The 13,582-nt window shown below is 43.5% G+C and overlaps 1 protein-coding gene across 3 annotated transcripts in view; it reads right to left on the reverse strand.

Annotated features, from left to right (window-relative positions):
- The window catches only part of SCRN1 (secernin 1), a 61,374-nt gene extending 51,590 nt beyond the window's left edge, over positions 1–9,784 (reverse strand). The window contains exon 1 of one of the 3 annotated variants that reach the window (XM_059171467.1): positions 9,507–9,784. The gene's annotated coding sequence lies outside the window, so the exon portion shown is untranslated. Of the gene's footprint in view, positions 1–9,338; positions 9,458–9,506 lie in introns of those variants that run through there. The other 2 variants (XM_059171466.1, XM_059171465.1) reach the window with 2 other exon arrangements.
- Positions 9,785–13,582: the final 3,798 nt, after the last annotated feature.

A 13,582-nucleotide genomic window follows, 5' to 3' on the forward strand; every position in this document is an offset into this window, starting at 1 on the left:
TGCTGCTTCATTCGCCTCCCCCAAAATACAGCCATTTAGATTATCATGAGTCAAAAAAATAAAACAAAGCAAAACAAACATGTGATACGTCATTGGCTATCTGTACATAACACGGAAAGCCGGAAAATATATAAACACACAGAATTGGGGTGTCTGGGTGGCTCAGTTGGTTGGGTGACAAACTGTTGGTTTCACCTTGGGTCATGATCCCATGAGAGTCATGGAATCGAGCCCTGCACCGAGCCCTGCCTCAGACTCTGAGCTCAGTGCAGTGTCTGCATGGGACTCTTTAAAATAAATAAATAAACAAACAAACAGAATCAACCTGTTGAAATGAAAAGAGGTCATACAAATTAAATATGGTACCATTCGAATGATGTATGTTATCTAAATAGATGAAGCAAAAAGATCATAAGCAAATGCAACAAAATTTATAAGAGCTGTAGTATCTCCTGAGTTGCAGAATCACAATTTCTTAACCTCCATATATTCAGGTATTTTCAAATTTCCCACAGGAGAGTACAGAATTTATAATGAAAATATTTAAAAAGAAAGAAAGGAAGGAAGGAAGGAAGAAAAGGAAGAGTTGTAATCAAATAATCTACTACCCTAACTCACCGCAGATAATAAACACAGTCTCTCACTAGGGCAGAGACCCAGGAATTGAGGAGAACTGTATGGTCATGGCAAATGAACTCATTTTACATTTGGGCCAAATCAATGGTCACATTGAGAAATATGAATAAAGCAAAATGTCCAACGTAATCATTCATGTGACAAACTAACAGCTAAGGAAATGTAGAGTTTTTTATATATAGTCAAATAGAATATTGTGTATCAAAACCTGAATTTATTCATTGAATACGTGGTAAATGGTCACTTCACAAAAGTATTCTTCAAATCACTCCGGAATTTCTCTATAACACAAAATATTGTAATATGATGTGTTCCAACTTACAGATGTCAAGAATTTTTTCATGGAAACCCCCAAATAACAGTCATTGTAGTTGGCTTTGGTAATACTTCCAATGAATTTGTATGTACTAAATGGCAAGAGAATCCTATACTACTTGAAAAACAGTAGTGCAGATACATATGGCTCATTATTTGTGTACGTTCAAGGTTGGGACACATGAATTCAAGGACCATCTGCAAAAACTCTACCACACCAAGTGGCCTGTCCTTCACTCCTGGTATTTAAAATATGGTACCACTTACCAAAAAAACTCAGGCTGCGAGACTGGCGACTATCCTGACTCCTCTGCCTTGGATAGAAAATCAGAATTTGAGCCAGAAAAAAGAAATGTCTTTTTAGGGATTTTAGAGTGAAGGAAAAAGGAAAGATTAGTTGAATAGCGTCCATTTCTTATGGCTATAACAATTTTTTTAATGGCAGGAAAGACTAGATAAATAGCACAAACAAGATTAATTTTCCACTGGAGCTTGCCAAATTAGAACAATATAGTCAGATCAAGTTCATTGTAAGGAAGATGTTTTCCAGTACATGGCATATGGGAAGACATTTTCCGTCTTTCATAGTAACACAAAGAAAGAAAATGACTTGTATCACATTAATGATATAGGTTAGACTGTGCAGTTAAGTTACTCTAAGAGGTTACATTATAGCTTTTTAAGGAAAAATCAGACACGTCCCAATTCCATGTACAGCTCCTCCACTTATTCTTTCATCTATGAAGTGTAGCCATGATATTCACCAGGAAATAGTATGGGGATTAAATGAGATAATATATATATAGCATATACGGAATAGACAAACACTCAAGGCTTGCTCCTTTAACTTGTTCTGGAAGAATGTGTTTGAGATAGGCAGGTATGTGATTAGCTACCAAAAGCATTATCTGTGGGAACGATCTTGAAACTGCTAAGCAAGCCACATCTAGGGTCCTTTCATTTCCTTCTTTTCTCATTTCTGACATTGCTGCCATTGTGTCCACTAATTTGGCAAGGTTGCTTTGAATCATGACCTTCCTACTCCCACCATCTGTTTTCTTCTCCCATCTAAATAATGCATTGTCTAGTCTCATCTTTTCCCATTAATGTGATTTGATATGTACCTGTTAACTCTACAAAGTGGGATTTCAAAAACTCTTCTCAATCATTCTTAAAATGGTGATTTACATTCTGTCTCTGTAAAAAACTGGCCAACTATTCATTTCCTACAGAAGAAACAAAGTAGTAAGACTTAAATCTTGTTGGTAACCAGGGGATAACTTTATTATATCTAGCAAAATTTGATCTAAAAACTCCTTTGTAAATACCCATTAATGCTAGGGCCATTTGCTGTGTTTTGCCTTCAGAAAATGTATCCCATTTATTATAAAACAAACAAACCTGTATTTGTATATGTGAATATATACATGTATATTTGTATATACATATATGTATGTGCACACATACATTTATGTAAATATAAGTATATACAAAAGGGAGGAAGAGAGAGAGAGAGGGAGAGAAGAACCTAGAAGGACTAATGGATTACTATCTAACAGAATAGGCAGTGAAAGTAAGGACAGGATACAGAGATAGAAGCTTTAAATTTTACTTTATCTAGTTATGTCATTTTAGATTTATAGAAAGCTCATATTACTTTATTGGGCTTTTAATTATTTAAAAAAATCTGTTGCTTTAGTGCTTAAGAAAGACATTTTAAGATTTCATTTAATTCTTTTAGGTCACTAGGGCACTTCTAAATGCAATTTTAAAAATACACTAAGGTTTTACTTTGAGAGGAGAAAGAGATATTCAGAGGAGCCTCTGATCATTACATTATTTTAATTAGAATTTTAAGAAGTCAAATGAATTACGAAAATGTACTTTGAGCCCCTAACCACCTACAAGCACCTTGTTCAATCCGGAGGAAAATGAAACTAAAACGATGTTTTCAAGGTCTTTATCACCTAGAAGAGGTGCTCATGAACACAACCAAGAGAGAAGGGCAGCGACCTAACTTAAAATAATGATTAGAAATCCTTATAGGAGCTTTCAAGGATATGTAGCTCACTTGAGGGGGTTATAGTAAGCACTGGGAGATTTAGGCTAACTATTAAGGACAGAAGGGAACATTAACCTCTCTCTGCTTCAGGTGAGACTCAAGCTGGTTGGCCCTCAGCTCCCTCCCCTCCCGGTCACCTTGACTGAGTAACCTGACACTCCACCCAGTTCAGCTCACCACCATCCCAGACTGGGCTGACGATGTGGGAGCTTGTAGAGGAGGGTGTGATTAACGCCTACATCACTCCTGCCTTCTTGGATAGCAGGTTGCTCTTCTGTCCCAATGGGAACAGGACATGTCATCTTAGCCATCCCTCCCACTACAAAAGCTCTGTAACCATCCTTTAGAGTTGCTGAAAAGACTGTTCCGAATAAGGCACAGACTAGAGGTAAGGATGACAGTGAGGATAGAAGAGACCCACAGAATGATGGGAAAGGATGTGCCTGTCCCTGGCACAGGGCAGGGACAATGTGCTAGAGGGCTGTGGCTGATCTACCTTGGAGATAAAGCAAGTATAGATCCTACCTCACCCCCAATAACTATCTTCCACATTTCTTGGCTCTTCCAACCATTTCTTTCCCAAGTTCCATTAAACTTTTTAAAAACTTGGCAAAATGTTTCCAGAGCCTCTGAGGACCTATGATCCAAAAATGATACTGGCTTTACATATTCATTTAACCAGGAGTAACTAAAATAATGAAAATCACAGAATCTTATATTATTACATGTAATAATATAAAACACATAAAATATTACAATCTTACATATTACTATTGAGTATGAAGCATTCACTATGTGCTTAGTAACATGCTAAGCAATACATGTAAATATATTAAATATATAAATAATAAAATAACTTAATCCTCACAATGACCACTTCACAAGGTGTTACTATCCCCCTTGTTTAAAATATTTTATTCATTTATTTGAAAGAGAGAGACTGAGAGAGCATGCACATGAGCACGGAGGGGGCAGAGGGAGAGGGAGAAGCAGACTCCCCACTGAGCATGGAGCCTGACACAGGACTGGATCCCAGGATCCTGAGATCATGACCTGAGCTGGAAGTCAGATGCTTAACCAACTGAGCCATCCAGGCGCCCCTTATTATCCGCTTTTTAAGGGTGAGAAAATTGAGATCAAGAGTGGTTAAGTCTTGTCCGGAATCATATAACTAGAACATAGCAGAGAGAGAACCCAGACTCTAGAATGCCCCAAGCACCCAGACTCTACCTGCTATCCAAAGTACGAAGCGTCCCTGTTGGTATGGGCTCTGAGCCCATCCTTGGAGTTCTGTAGTTTTCTTTATAGGGCTTGGCTTCTGCCCACTTTCAGATAAGTTTACCAGAGAGAGATGTACAAATCCTCAGTCGAGGAAACGGTAAGGGTTTATGGGGACACAAGAGAAGATATGAAGAGCAGGGAGAGATGCCTGCGTTTTGCTGGGAAGATCCAATACTATATGGAGGTGTCAGTCTTCCCTACAGTAATCCATGGAGTCACTGGGCAGTCATCAATCTTGGATACAACCATGACCAAAAACGACCCTGAAGCTCATCTAGAAAGGATGTGGGACAAGCCAAGAAGTTTCATAAATGAAAACTAATGAGGAAAAACTAGCCCCACACGGTATTAAACCATGTTAGGAAGTTTTAATAATTACAACCGTTCAAGACTGACACAAGAACAGACAGATTGACAGAGCAGACATTACTGAAATATACTCATATAATGTAGGAAATTAGCATATGATGAAAGCTGAATTTGAAAGCAAGGTGAAAGGATGTACTGAACAGTAAATGTTGTTAGGATAATTAATTATTTGGGATGGGGAAAGCAGGGGAGAAATCTGTGCAGATCACCAACTCACTCCTAATCTCCCCCCTCCAAATATTGTTACTCAAAATTTTTAATTTTTAGAACACATATTGGTAGAACCAGAGGAAGGCTGGTCTTCTTGTCGTTGTTGTCATCTTATGCACACGTGCATACGTAAAAGTGATCTCAGTGTGTAGTGTTGTAATAAAGTAATGTAAGTTCTAATAAATCTTTGTGTTTTAATATGTCATATCTCATCCCACAGAAACCACCCAGCAAGTCAGGGGACAGTTGTCATTCACCCCATTTTAAAAAGGAGACTGAGGGGCACTTGGGTGGCTCAGTCAGTAAAGTGTCTGCCTTCGGCTCAGGTCATGATCCTGGAGTCCTGGGATCAAGCCCCACGTGGGGCTCTCTGCTCAGCAGGGAGTCTGCTTCTCCCTCTCCCTCTGCGTCTGCCCCCTGATTGTGCCCTTTCACTCTCTCGCGCGAATAAATAATTTTTTTTTTAAATCTTAAAAAAAAATAAATAAAAGGAGACTGAGAAGCATCTTGATGAGTGACTGGCTCAAGGTCACACCCCCTAATTAGAGGCAGAACCAGAGCTTGGACTGTGAATGAGATGTGTTCACCTCATTTTGATGTGCTAGATATGTTTGTGAAACCAGCCATCTCAGATGTGGAAGTCACTTTCCAGTGTGACATGTAGTTGTGTCCACGCTGCCTTTCCACCACCCTGGTTCCTGTCCCACCACCACAAACCCTACCAGTCACAGTTCCAACCAGTCCAAACCCTGGACCACTGCACGCTCTGCTTTTTCCACCTCAGAACTCTCATAACTCAGCAGCCCCCAGGTACTTCATATTCATGCTCTCCAACTCCCTAGGGTCCCCACGCACTCCCTCTTCATAATCTCCCTCCCTCTTCTATCCAAGTATCTCTCTCCTTATACACACAGTTCTGTGCACAGTACCACACACCCTAACCAAACTCCGCTTTCTGCTAATGCAAGACAGATGCAAATCACATCGTGTAATCTTATGTTTTCTAGAAGCCACATCTAAAAAAAGAGAAACTGGTGAAACTATTGTTAATAATATAGTTTACTTGAACTGGATATATCTAAAATATTACCGCAATATATAATCAACACACAAATTATTAATGACATAAATTCTTTTTTTATACAAATTTTGAAATCTGGGGTGTAGTTCACACATCTGTGTGGACTAGCCACATTTCAAGGGCTCAAGAGCCACATGTGGATAATGACTACTGGCTATTGAATTGGACAGCACAGACCTAGGCTGTCATTCCAATGAAAATGGCTTCAATTACTGCTGGATAAAGAGATCATGTGTGACTTTTTTTTTTTTTAAGATTTTATTTATTTATTTGACAGACAGAGATCACAAGTAGGCAGAGAGGCAGGCAGAGAGAGAAAAGAAGAAGCAGGCTTCCTGCTGAGCAGAGAGCCTGACTCAGGGGCTCCATCCCAGGACCCTGAGATCATGACCTGAGCTGAAGGCAGAGGCTTTAACCCACTGAGCCACCCAGGCACCCCATGCATGACTTTTTAAAAAATAACTGAATTATTCTTCTTCAACAAACACAAATTGCTCATGTTCAAGAATCTCCAAACCTTGTGATTTTAAGTATCTTTGGCATGTCAGGGGGATTAAGTGAGTAAATCTTCAATTCAGGCTCTAAGGTAAGCTCCTGCTTTTTTAAACAGCACGTGTGGCATCATCTGTCTTCCTTTGCACATAATCATCCATACCTAGCTCCCATCCACTTCTCCACTGTGAATTATCCTCCCTCTTCCCTGCAACCTGTGCAACTTCTTCTATAGATCATTGGCCTGAAGAAATGTAATGCACAGAAGAAATATTTTGTATCCTCATCACTTCCATGCAAATATTAACCCATTTACACTTTCCAATCTGGCTTTAGTAGATCTTTGGTTACTGGTATATGACCAAGAGAAATCAAATTCAAATTCTAGAAAAAGCCTCTGTATGCAGTGCTGCTTCAAAGTTATTTTAAAACAGTCTCGTTCACATTTTACTTAAAATTCGACATACTCAAAAGCTATTATATATCCCACTTTGGTTTCTTTTAAAAAGAAGTTGACCCAATGATTCTCCACAAACACGAGCCACACATTTCTTAATCCAAGAATGCATGTCTCACTTTAAAGAATAGGAGTAAAATTATGTTTTTGGTGCTTAACTATATAAGCAGTCTAGTCACTGGAAAATGTGGAGATAAGGTGCACAGAACTTAATAAGTTAAATGGTTTTGGGATGCCTGGGTGGTTCAGTGGGTTAAGCATCTGTCTTCAGCTCCGGTCATGACCCCAGCAGGATAGAGCCCTACATCGGGCACCTTGCTCAGTGGGGGGCCTCCATCTCCCTCTCCCTCTGCTATTCCCTCTGTTTGTGCACATGCTCGCTCTCTCTCAAATAAATTAAAATATTTTTTTAAAGTTAAATGGTTTTGAATTTGGAAACTAAGATGTAGTCACTCACTTTAAATATCCATTGATTTTTATATTCATGTTACAGTTTGCTTTTGAATTGCTCTGCTTGCCATCCTAGTAATGACAGGTCCGTCCCTTTTTCCCTAGGCTGTGAAATGTGGCATGTAGAACCCTGACCTGGGCAGTTACGAGACCTGGATTTCGATCCTCACTGCCAGTTGCCAGCCAGCTATCTGACCTTGGGTGCAGCCCAGTCACCCTGCTGGCTTCAGCCTCCAGGGCTGTAAAAAGACGGTTGGTTGACAGCAGAGTGCTTCCAGATCGCCATTCCTGACCGAAGCACTAATCTTCCTCTATTCCCATTATCCCTGAAACACTTGCCTCCTCATGCATCCCATTCTTCCTAAATGAGAAGATGGCTGGCAGCACAGCAGTGAAACCACAAGGAAAAACTGTTTTAAAAAAAAAATCCTAAAATGAGTCACCTTTCAAGAATTTATCATTCTCTGATGCCTGGGTGCTTGATCATGGAGCTGTATCAGGTCTTTCATTGAACTTGCTCTAAATACCTGGTAATTGTTATGTATCGTTCTTGGGTGATGTTTACACTAGACACTCAACCCTTTGAAGATCCACTGGTAGGTATAAAATAAACAGAAGTGAGTTATGCATCAAACAGACATAAGCAGCCACATAAATTGTCCATAGTTGAGCCTGGAGAAAAATTAGCTCAAAATCACAGAGAATTCTAATTAGGTCTTTGCACCAGCTTTCAATAAGTTAGAGAAGATAATTACAGCTCCCCAAACTTCCCACTTCACCTCCCCATGACCCTGCTGCCCCCTTAAAATCTAGCCTGCTGCAAGAATCACTCCCTACCCCTTAGGACCAGCTGCAGCAACACCCAGAAGAGCCTTCCCAGCAGCCTATATCCTCACCAAGGCTTAAGTCGGGGCAGCTGATGTGAGCTGTGGTCTCAACGGCTTCCGCCTGGCCCGACTTTTTCATGCTGCCATTTTGAATTAACATAGATTTCCTCTGCAACCCATGGCATCTTCTGGTCAGGCTGGGAACACAGTTGCACACACCCACACACACACAGCTGGGGAAGCTGGACACAAGTCTAATTCAAGACTAAATTGCAAGTCAGAATTAAACAGCAAATCCAGAAAGCCCATATGGAAAACCCTACCAAGTCAGTTTTGAGTCAGTAAATAACAGTTTCCTTAGATGCACTTGGGTTTAATGGACATTTTAAACCCCTAAATCCGAGTGCTCGTCAATTCTCTAAAAGTTGAAGCCTTCCCCCTGTTTTGCAGACCCCACCAGTCTCAGACCTCAGCAATGATGTCGCCAAATAATCAGCGCCCAGACCAACAAGCGAACCGAGGGCTGACCAGCTATTTCGTAGCAGAAATGCTATCCTGGCGCCACGGCGTACCTGTCCTGACACCCCACCCCCAACTCCAAAGAACCGAGTGTGGCTAGGGGCGGGGGATGTCGTGTCAAGTCCTGCAGCCCGCTCAGACGACAGTAACAGCCGTTAAGGGGAGGGCAGTCCCCTGGACACGATTAGCGATCGCAAACCGGATGGACGTGGGCGCAGAGCCAGGTCAAGGACAGCGGGCCCCACCAGGCAGCCATGTTCGCGCTACCCGGGTAGCAGGTGCGCTACCTCCCGGGAAGGTGCCAGGCCCACTCCGCCACCAACGCTGCCACCATCGAGCGAGCTGCGAACCCCGGGAACAGCCCAAGAGGTGGAGGGGTGGGGGTTCACAGGCACACACCCCAGCGGAGCAGCAACTTGGCTGCTAGTTAATGGAAACACAGAAAAAGCACCCGGAGGTCAGAGTAAAGGATGGGGTTGGGGTGTAGAGCGGGGAGACAGAGTCAAACCCGGCGGCAGTGCCCGCGCCTGGGGTGGGGCGTCCCTGTCCTGCGCCCCCTCAACCTACTAGCTCGAGTCATCCGCACCCGGCCCGAGGCCACATCCCCATCCCCCCATCCCCCCAGAGTCCCCAGCTTGCCTGCCACCACCCGCCGGGTTTCAGCCCGGGCTCTGGCTACCCGCGGGTTCGAAGGGACAGGGGCCGGCAGCGAGGCACAGGGGACGACGATGGCGGACGCGGCTGAAACGCTCGAGGAGAAGCGGCGGCAGACGCCCCGCGCTCCCAGCCGTGCCCGCCCCGGCTCACCTGCCGGGCGGCGGGCTCCGGGCTCGGCTCTGCGGTGCTGATGCTGCGGCCGCCGAGGGTGCGGGTGCTGCCGCGGCGGCGATTACTGCGGCGACATCGGCGGCTGTAGCTGCAGTGGCGGAGGCGGCCGTCGGGCGCTTCCCCCTCCACAGACTCTGGGCGCTGGAGCCCGCCGCCCCCTGCGCACAGCTGGCCCGGATCACGTGACCGCGGGGCCCACCCCCGCCTCCCTAACCCGGGCCCCGGGGCCGCGCCGCACCCGCCGCGTCTGGGCGCCGGGGCTGCAGCGCCGCGCTCGGGCGGTAGGGGAGGGTGCTTGGGAGCAGGGGCCCGGCTGCGAGGGCGGCTGTCGCCGCAAAAAGTGGCTCGCTCTTGGCTCGATTTCAAGTTCTTGGTTACGGCCGGGATTTCTGCTCTCTCGAAAGCGAGAACTCGGGCTATACGGAGACAGGCCGCACTCCCGCCGCGCGCACTCCGGAACTCCGCAGTGGGGTTGCTACGTGCGGCCTCAGTGCCTAAGCAAAATTTCCCCGCGGGAAAAACGTTTCCTGAACGTCGTGGACTCCCAGGTCCAAGCCGACTCCCTGGTTTTAAAGGTGCTGTCCTGCACCATGTTGCTAAGAGGGACCCTATGCTGGATATTTAGACATTGAAGCCAAAAGAGGTTAAGAACTTCGCCCAAGATTACACAGCAAATAGCAAAGCCAAGATTCCATACCTTGGGTTAATAAATACGCAGACAGGTGACAGGTGTGTTGATGCTGGCATCAAGGTCATTGATCAGGACATGACCATCTGTTACCAGATCACAGATTCTACCTCTAACAAACTGAGGAGAAAAGCCCAACTCAAAGGATATGAAGAGGTAGTTCACAAGAAAACAAACTCAGTACCACTCAGGCACATGAAAAGATATTCCGGTTCACTTAGCTGTTAATCAAATATACAAGGTAGCATTTTCCATCTATCAGATTAGCAAAAGTAAAAAATTTTATAGCCTCCACAGGGGACAATTTTGCATTATGTCCCCAAATAACAAATAAATATATAATCTTTGATCCACGGATTCCACTTCTGTAATTTATCCTATGTATATACTGATAGAGGTGTGAAGTGATGTGAGTACAAGGTCATCCATTGCTACATTATTTGTGCTAATGAAGACTGGAAGCCAATGTCCATCAATAAAGGACCATTAAGGAGTGCCTAGGTGGCTCAGTCGTTAAGCATCTGCCTCTGGCTCAGGTCATGATCCCAGCGCCCTGGGATAGAGCCCCATATCCTGCTTGTCAAGGATCCTGCTTCTCCCTCTCCAGCTTCCCTGTACTTGTGTTCCCTCTCTTGCTCTCTGTCATAAATAAATAAAAATCTTTAAAAGCATAAAAAAGTAATAATAAAAAATAAAGAACCGTTAAATATATTGCTACATATCATTACAATGGAATGTTATTCACCTATAAAAATTTTAAAATGGGGAAGCTCTATCTCTGTGTACTGATATGAAAGATTCCCAACCCATACTAAGGGAGGTGAGGGGACAGAATCCTGTGTGTGTTACCATTCGTGGAGAAAAAAACAAGACCATACTCATATTTGCAAATGCATGGCATATCTTTGGAAGAATACAGAAAAAACTGTAATAATAAATGGCACCAGGAAGAATTGGGTGACAGAATTCAGGGGAGGAAAGGAGACTTTTCTTTCATGTCTTTTGAATGTTACCCCTGTGCTTGTGGTTTGCCACATGAGTGAATGGACAGTGGGAGAAGACTGAGGGGATCAGTGGAATACTGCAGGATGGAACAGTGGTCAGACACTCTTCAAGCACAAAAGGACCATATTGTTGCAAGGTGCAAATAGGCCAACCATGGAAAACATCCTTTTACTTTGAACCTATTTCTCCCTTTATGTTAGTGTAGGTCTTTGGTTTTCTGTTTTGTTTTTGGTTTTGGTTTTGTTTTGACACAGAGAGAGATAGATCACAAGTCGGCAGAGAGAGAGGGAGAAGCAGGCTCCCCACTGAGCAGGGAGCCCGATGCAGGGGCTCGATCCCAGGACCCTGAGATCATGACCTGAGCCAAAGGCAGAGGCTTTAACCCACTGAGCCACCCAGGTGCCTGTTGTCTTTTTTTTTTTAAGACCAAATATAATTGGATCCTGCTTTTCATTCAGACACTCTTTGTGTTTTAGTTAGAGTGTTTAGAGCAGCAGCTCTTGACATTTGGCAATGTCTGGAGATAGTTTTGGTTGTCAAAATGGCAGAGGTAGGGGAGGTCTCTCCTGGTACCTAGTGCACGGAGGTGAGAAACGCTATTAACACCCTAGGACACAAAGCCCAGCCTCCCACACCAAGAGTTATCTGGCCCTAAATGTCAATAGTCCTGACATTGAGAAAATCTGGTTCAAACCATTGATTTTTAATGGAAATATCAACATGGTGGGTTATAAATATAACATCTTGATGCTTCCATTTGTTCCATCTGTTCTTTACTTCTCTGCCTCTTTTTCACTTTTTATTTGCCTTCTTTTGAAGACTTGAGGGTTTTTTTAGCACTCCATTTTATATCCATTGTAGATTTATTAATCATACTGTGAATTTTACTTTGGATAACTCTAGGATTTACAATATGCATCTTAAACCTTGCACTATCTACCTTCAAATAATATAATTTCAGGTATAGGGGTGCGTGGGTGGCTCAGTGGGTTAAAGCCTCTACCTTCAGCTCAGGTCATGATCCCAGGGTCCTGGAATCGAGCCCCGCATCAGACTCTCTGCGCAGCAGGGAGCCTGCTTCCTCCTCTCTCTCTCTCTCTCTCTCTCTCTGCCTGCCTCTGCCTACTTGTGATCTCTGTCTGTCAAATAAATAAATAAAATCTTAAAAAAAAAAAAAAAAAAAAAAGGATGAGCTTGGCCCGTTTAGGGCTTGTTTATAAACTATTTAGGACAGGTCTAGGGTAGCTTTAACTCTAGGACTACTACAGCCCTTCGACCAAGGTATGACTCACACGGGGGCTCTAATAAAATGTTCCATGGGATCCATAACGTGATCCCAGCTGGTAGAAACGTGAACAAGTCCCAGTTTTGTGTTAGATCTGAAAGTTGTGGAGGCCCAGTTCCCAATGGTTATTCTTTTTTTTTTTTTTTTTATTAAAGATTTTATTTATTTATTTGACAGAGAGAGATCACAAGCAGGCAGAGAGGCAGGCAGAGAGAGAGAGAGAGAGGGAAGCAGGCTCCCTGCCGAGCAGAGAGCCCGATGCGGGACTCGATCCCAGGACCCCGGGACCACGACCTGAGCCGAAGGCAGCGGCCTAACCCACTGAGCCACCCAGGCGCCCCCCCAATGGTTATTCTTTCCTCAACCTTGTGGAGATCCCTCTGCTGCAAGCAGAGACTGGTATTCAATCAATGACTAAAATGAAGATTTCTGAATTTCTTTTCCAGCTAGTTTTCTACAGAACCCTACCCTACAAACTCTAACTGCTTTGACCTTCCTGAACTCTGATCTCCGTTTCCTCAGCCCCACAAGACAACTGGGCTCTGTTTTGTTTCCCTTCTCTTTGCTGTGCATGGTTCAGGAATTGCCTCCAAGCAGAAAGCTGAGGTAATTGTTGGACTCATCTCATTTGTTTCCTTTCTCTTGAGAAACAGTCCTGTTATGCCTGCTGTCCAGTGTCTGACCCAAGTTGTCTCGTGTGCTTCGTTCCAGGTTTCTAGTTGCTTACAATAGGACAGCAAGTCTCATAGCAATTTTCCCTCATGGGCAACTTTGGAAGTCCAGGAACACTGATCTTACTGCCTGTAAGGAACCAAATGTACTGATATAGAATCAACTAAGCCCATTATTTTATAAACTATAAATGCATAGTTTACTTATAGAAGTTCTTCAACATGCCTAATTTAACAAGAGTCATTTATGGAACACCTGTACCAGGAACTGCATTTTTGCTACAAAGATGTAAAAGGTATGTCATAGGCTCTCCTCTCAGAAGACAGAGGCAAGGGAGGAAATTAATTAAGTATAAAGGTAATATATGCATATATGCTATGCTCCTGTCAGAGTGACCTAAGTGTT

This window comes from Mustela lutreola, chromosome 4 (assembly GCF_030435805.1).
Source record: "Mustela lutreola isolate mMusLut2 chromosome 4, mMusLut2.pri, whole genome shotgun sequence".
In the NCBI taxonomy this organism is placed as follows: domain Eukaryota; kingdom Metazoa; phylum Chordata; class Mammalia; order Carnivora; family Mustelidae; genus Mustela; species Mustela lutreola.